Below are 7,798 nucleotides of genomic sequence, written 5' to 3' on the forward strand. Positions count from 1 at the left end.
AATCAGAATTCCCAGGGTAACAAAATGGGAACAAATGTAAGTTTTCATGGAATATATTCACATATTGATATATTTTACAGGGATATATATATATATTTTATGAAAATACATATGTACATATGTATGTAACAATAAGAATAAAAAAGAAAACTTTCTTTATGTAGTTTCCTATTATGAACACTTCCCTTGGAAGAGGGAAAAAAAAAAACTGACATACAAGTTATTTAGAAATACATTTTTAAACATTTGTTATTATATGGATACCTAATACTTAGTAGCATAACTAGGAAATCATGGCTCTATGTTTATATTCTGCAATGTTGATTTTGAATTTTAAATTAAATTCAGTCAAAATTAATAAAGAGAAAAGTAAACAATGCATTCCATATGTAGATAAAATAGATCATGCATGTTGTAATTAGCACGTGTCTGCATGAAGTGTGAGATTCTGATCTGATGAAGGGAAAAGATACTCATATGAAAGGAGATAAAGACTCCCATCTTGATGCAAGAGAATCACTACACTACTTCAAATAAGGCATGATTCTTAATTTTCAAGCCGTGAAATTGAGACCAAAGAAATAAAGCAAACTCTCGGATAATTCTGTGCATTCTAAAAGGCTGTATAATGTTGATGAAGGGATAAAATTTTTTTCGAATGAAAAATGACTCAAACACAGATTCTGTAGCAAGTGCTTTTTAGAATTAAAAAAATAATTAAAACTTACTGAGCCTCAGTGTGTTCATCCATATAATGGAAACTGTATTAGCTTCTGTATAAGATTGTTATATAGATTAAATAGAAACAAAAGTTACACAAACTTTAAAAAGACCTACAAAATTTAAAAAAAAAAAAATCAGTATTTTTTTCTGCCTTCTTTCGTAAGAATTGAGTCTGGGTATAACTCTGGGACGTTAGTAAATAGTAAACAGGAAATGAACAGAGTACATATCCTAAATAATTAGGGAGTTCACAGATGTGCTGGCGCTCCTGCATAACCACTCGTATTTTAGCCTTATTTCTAAATGTATTTAGTCTTGCTTAACAATATTATAATATTCATCTTTCAGGTAGTTAAACTTAAGTTTTAGACGGTTTTTGTCAATTGCTCAAGTTTCATGCTTTATTAATGCTGAAGACAGGTTTTGAAACAGATTGGTTTATTCACGTGTGTTTGATTTTTCTCTAGAGCCTTACTCTTACCTATAAGACGTATTTTTATAGCCTAGGTAGAACTAGAACTAATTTTCTGTGTATTTTATTTTACTCTATCCCTTAAACTCATCTTTTTCTTCCCAGTCTCAATATAGTTAGCCTGTATTATACTCTCATCAACAACTAGTTATTTCCAAGATATTTCAAAGATGGCTTCAATAAAATAGTACAAATGACTTTTTTGGTGAAAAACTGGTCTTACCTGAACTCATATGGCACTAAAATCTGACCTGAACTGACGTAAAGCTATCTAGACATTTTACTTATTTCACTTAGCATGAATTATTTATTTTGTTTTACTGCATAACTGTTTATATTTGTGAAGAGTACTGCTTCTAACACTAATGAATATGTCATTTAAAAGAAAAATCTGACTGAAGGACACATTCAGTCTCAGGATTTCAGGTAAAAGTCCTTGCCATGGTAAAGACATTGTGGACAAGAAAAAGGAATTTCCAAGTAAATTGCTCTGTGACTTTCCAATAATTCACATTCTCAGGGAGCCTTTTTCTGATCTGTCTCTCCATCTATTTTCTTTTTGTTTTCTGTCATTTACTAATAGGTAATGTTTATTGAACTGGGACACATTACTATTCTTTACAGTGATATTACACCAGTAAGAAATGTATACTTGGTGCATAGTAATAACTGATGGTCTGAATAAATGAAAGAATGAAAGCAGCTTGCATGATTAATCTGTTTGCATTTTTATAAAGCTTTCAATACTGGGACTTAGAATTATTACCATTAGCTAAAAAAACTACAACAACTAATTACTTTAAGTGATCTAAGAAACTCTTACTCTTTCAAGTATCACACACCTAAATTAATTGCTATTTCATCTCAGTTCTGTCAGTGTTTTTTTTTTTTTTTTTTTTTATGACTACTGGTCACAAAATAACATGTTCTTTCGTAAAAGGTGTTATTAATGTATAGTCAACATATATATATTGAAAATATTTAATGTGTAAAATTTGCTAAGTTTTAGCATGTGAATATACTCATGTGAATAATGTTATTTGCTAAATTTTATCAAATAAGTAAAACTTGTGAATTTGCTAAGTTTTAGCATGTGAATCTACAGTGAAGCAAGCAGATCAGGTGCTTCCCATGCTTGTGTATACGTGTGGAAGGGAGGTGTGGATCATGGCCCCAATCAAGATGATGAAAATATCATCACAACAAAGATTTTTCTCTCACCCCTTAGTAATAACTACTTTGTCTTTCCTCTTTTCCTGATCCACACCTCCCTTCCACACGTATACACAAGCCTGAGAAGCACCTGATCTGCTTGCTTCACTATAGATTTATTTGCACTTTCTAGACTATCATGTCAATGGAATCATAGCTTATATACACATTTTTTCTTCTTTTTGATATTTGCTTATGTTATTGTATATATAAATAACTTTCTACTTTGTTGCTTAGTAATATTTCATTGTGGGAAATAACACAGCTTCTATCAGTTTACCTAATGATAAACATGCTGTATCTGCATGCATTGAAATGATTGTATTTTTTTGTTTGTTTTATTCTATCAATAGAGTAAGTGACATTAATTTACAAAAGTTAAACTGATTAAGTACTTCTCAGATACATCCCACCTGGTAAAGGTGTATTATCTTTTTTATAAATTAATGGATTTATATTTTTATTTTTAAAGAAATTCTTGCATCTGTTTTCATGAGCCAGTGCTTTTTATTTTTTGCAAGTTTTGGCTTTTGTTATATTTGTCAAGTTAATTGCTCTTATTTTTTTTCTGAAATATTTGGTAAAGTCTTCCAATAAAGTCACCTGATTCTGAGGTTTTCTTTGTGAACATATTTTAACTACAAACTGGTTTTAATATAAATGGAAAAAAAGATATATATATTATCCATTTTCTGGAATGGATTTTAGTGGTATGCGTTTTTTCTTGAAATTGGTCTATTTAATGTAACTTGCTGAATTTATTAGAATAAAGTTGTTTATAGTAATTCTGTATGATACTTGTAATATCTGTTGTGATGACACCTGTCTCATTTCTATTATTGTAATTTGTTTCTTCTCTATTTTTGTCTGATAACTCGGACTAGTGATTTGTCGTCATTTTTAAGCTTCTAAAAAACGTTAACTTTGGATAATTGTATTTTCTATTGTTTTTCTGTTTTATATTTCAATATTTTTTATTTCCTTTCTCCTGCTTATTTTGGGTTTCATCTGCTCTTTTTTCCTAGTTTATTAGATAGAAATTGAGGTTGTTGATTTGAAGCTTTTCTCTTTTTCTGACATGGGTATTTAGTGATATCATTATACCTCTAATTATTGTTAACTTATATTTCACTAATATTGACATGTCATGTTTTTAATTTTCATTCAGTCCAAAAAAATTCAAATTTCTTTCTAAATTATATATTTAACTCATGGAATATTTAGTATTGTGTTATCAAGTTCCTAAATACTAATATTTAGAGATTTTCAAAATATCATTCTACTATTAAATTCTAATTCAATTAATATGTCTGAGGGCAGAATTTGTATGATTTGCTAATTTTTATATTGACTTGAAATTTGTTTTGTAGACTATGAAGTATTCTACAGTGGTAAATCTTTCATGAGTTATTAAAAATCATGTTATTTTTCGGTTATTGAGTAGAATGTCCTATAAAAGTTAATTAGGTCAACTGGATTGATGTAGTTGCTCAAATCTTTTATAGCCATACTGATTTTCTGTCTACTTATTTTAAGAATCATTTAGAGATGGATATTTAATATTCTAAATATTTTTTAAATTAAAAAAAATTCTTCTTGTGTTTCTATAATTTTTTGCTTTATAAATTTCAAAACTTTGTTATTTGGTGCCTAGTATTTAGGATTGATACATCTTCTTGATAAATTGACTCTTTTATCATAATAAAATGACCCCATAAAATATATCCCCCATAAAATACTTTTCTCTGAAAAATACTTTTCTCTGAAAAAAACTTCAATATTCTTTTAGTCAACACAGCTTCCTTTTAATTAGTGTAATCATAAGATATCTTTTTTATATTTTTCTTTCATCTGTTTATATTTTATATTTAAAATTGGTTTCTCATAGACAACATATAATTGATTCTTGAAATTTGTATCTATTGTATAATCTCTCCTTTCAATTGGGGTGTTTAGATTATTTACTTTCAGTCTTACTATTGATATGTTTGGATTTAAATATATCATACAGTTATATAATTTGTACTTGTCTTCACCTTTCTCTGTTTATCTTTCTCTTTCTTCCTCCTTTGGCTTGAGTATTTTATAACTCTTTTTTAATCTACTTTGTTGGATATTTAGTTAAAATTATTTTGCTAATATTAACAGTTGATTTATAATTTATCATTTATATCTTTCATGTATCATAATCCATTTTCAAGTTATGTTATAGCATTATAGTATAAGAATCTTAAAATAACACACTTTTGCTTTCCGATTCTGACAGAGGAAAATGTACGTCAGCCACATACATTTTCTTCCTTTGATTTTCTGCTTTATAGTTAATTTAAATTTAGAAAATATCAAATTCTTCCTATTTTCCTTTTTTTCTTTTCTCATTTGAATTCTTCTGTCATAAATATATGAGGCCACTTGAGAATTTCCCAGCGCTCACTAATATTCTCCTCATTTTATTTCAATATTTTTTCTCTTCTTCTGTTTTTTTTCTGTTTTTGCTGTTTCCCTTGCTATATATATTTTCAAATTTATTAATGCACAAATTTTCTATCTATTCTTCAGCAATATCTAATTTGCTGTTAATCCTACTCAGTGTATTTTCAGACATTGTAGCTTTTTTGGTAATTGTTCTATTTGGATTTTTAAATGTTTAACAAGTATCTAGCTTCTTAAATATATGGAATGAAGTTAGAGTAAAAGAAAATACTTTACACAAATTAAATTTAGCAGAGTTTGTTTGAACAAAAAACAATTCATGATTGGGCAACACTCAGAACTAGAAACTTGAGAGAGAGCTGCCCTGCAGTGTGAACAAAGAACTTTTTAAAGGTCAGAAGCAGAAGCAAAGTAGAAAAGTCATCAAATTGGCCAAACCTAGTCATCTGTCTTATTTGGGCATAGTGTGATGAGTTGGCTGTCTGACATTTGCTGAAACCTGACTACTTCTGATTGGCTGGAACTCAGCTGTTTGTTATACTCCTAAATTAGTTTTTGATTTATTTAAGTGCTAAATTTGATTGCAGATTGTTATGTAGAAACCCAAACTAAAGTTATAGCCTCTGGCTAATGGCTTTCTGCTTAATGAATTTATCATACATAATAGTTGTTTTAAGGTTTTTGTCTACTACTTCTATAATCCCTGTTATTTCTGGGTTGATTTCATTTGGCTAATTTTTCTCATAATTATGGACTTGAATTTTTGTATACCTGCTAATGTTTAATGTGATGCTAGATATTTTGAATTATAGCTTGGTTGTTACTAGATAATTCTGTATTCTCCAGAATATTATTGAGCTTAATTCTCAGACCTAGTTCACACCCTTTTGAGTCTTTTCTTTAAAATCTGTTATTAGTGTAAAGAGTTTTTACTCTAGTGCAAATTTTCATCAATACAGAGTATTTCAAAATACTTCTTAGACCTCTACCCAGTGTCCCAAAAATTATGAAGATTTTTACTCTGGCTGATGGCAAAAGTAACTATTCTTGGTCTGTTGAGGTGTGGGTATTGTTCTGTCTACTACTGTTGATGATGTCAGATACGTTGCTTTTAAAAAAATGAATGCATATTTATGTTAACTAATAACCATATTTTGCTGGTTTTAGGGTTCACTTGTGTATACCACTCTTCTCTGATTTCTTACAGTAAAATAAATTATTGGTTTAAATATAGAAAATGTATATATTTAAAGAATTATATAAATAGTAAATAAATACCATTGATTTCCAAAAAGTTGTTCCATACTTAAGAAAATATTGTCTAGTTAGTTAAAATTGAGTGTAAGAGAAGGAATTTAAAATCTTCATCTGATATATACATGTTATATCAACGGAAGATCCAAGATTAGAATAAAAATAACCTGATTTCTCCTTCACCATTTTGTCTAAATATTAGACTAACTTCTTAGATCATGTATCTTGCGTGTTTTCCCAATACCAAGAAAAGGCAATCATAACAAAAAGCTAAACTATACAGCACTCTACTCTTTTGCGTGGGTGGATGATTTTAAGCCTAAATAAAATGAAGAGTGAAGGCATTGAGATTATCACAGACAGGTAATTCAAGCTTGCTTCTCAGAAACCTGAATCTTGAGAGTTGAAAGCACAAAAGTAATTCCACAAGCTAATTTATTTGGATCTTTTGTCTTTGTACCTATTCATTTTCTCCTTTTGTATGTGTTTACACTTACATTTATTTATTTGTTCTCATTTTGTAATTTTCCACCGTGCTTTAAATTTGTTTTGTCCTTTTCCAATTGTTTCTTTCTCTGTGTGTCCTTTTCTTAATTAGCCATTCTCTTTATCTGGTCTTTGCAAATACTCAGCCTAAATCTGTATAATTGCACTGATTTCATCATAGAACCAATAAATATTTACCCAAAATAAGGTACTGCCTTAAACATTAGCTTCAAAAATTCAGTAGATTGAACTGTTTTAGTGATAAAATTGAACCAACTGTAGTAAGCACATTTACTTTTATCTTTTTGCCTAAGTTAATGAACCTTCTGCTGAAATACAACTTTAATTATTGGTTTTCCAAGCATCCAAGAAATTATCATTTTAAATTAGGTTGCAAAGAAATCTTTGTTTTAAACAAGCAAGTCAGAGAAAGTAGATGTAATATTTACTCCCAAAGTAGTTTAGCTAGTCCATTTCTACAGCACGGCTGTTTTCTCCATCGTAGTTAATTGGTCTAGGAAGAGAGACAGTAATGGTAAACTTTTAAGCGATATTCTATTGGAAAAATTACCTTAAAATAGATGTGATTTCAAAAATAAATTAAGGTCTTTCTCTTTTTTTAGAAGAATTCATATGAATCTGACACCATTTTAAAGCGTCATTAAAATGCATCTTCAAATATGAAAAATAATAACTAATAATTACAACTTCCACAGTGACAAGGGATGTAACCATTTAATAACAATATCTCACAAAATGTGCTTAAAAATATTCAATGAACCTTTGTTTATAAAATAAATAAAATGTTTGAATAAATGAACCAAAAACAACATAGAAAATAATGAAGGCTCACTATTTGTATTTGCTATCTTGACCCTATATGCTACCCAAAAAATATATTTTAGTATCCTAGGTATTACTTGTTAGTCTGCATTAAAATTATCCCTGTGGCAATTGAATAACACATAAATAATATATATTATAATTATGTATGAAAATTTACATAATTTCTATAAATATAAACTTAATTTATATAAAATTTAATTTATATAAATATAATAATTTATGTAATTATACATAGTGTATGTGTGTACGTGTGTGTGTGTGTGTGTGTATATATATATATATATATTTTATTTTATTTTATTTTTTTTGAGAAGGAATTTCGCTCTGACCCTAGGCTGGAGTGCAGTAGCATGATCTTGGCTCACTGCAACC

The sequence above is a fragment of the Macaca thibetana genome, chromosome 5 (genome assembly GCF_024542745.1).
Source record: "Macaca thibetana thibetana isolate TM-01 chromosome 5, ASM2454274v1, whole genome shotgun sequence".
NCBI classification, from domain to species: domain Eukaryota; kingdom Metazoa; phylum Chordata; class Mammalia; order Primates; family Cercopithecidae; genus Macaca; species Macaca thibetana.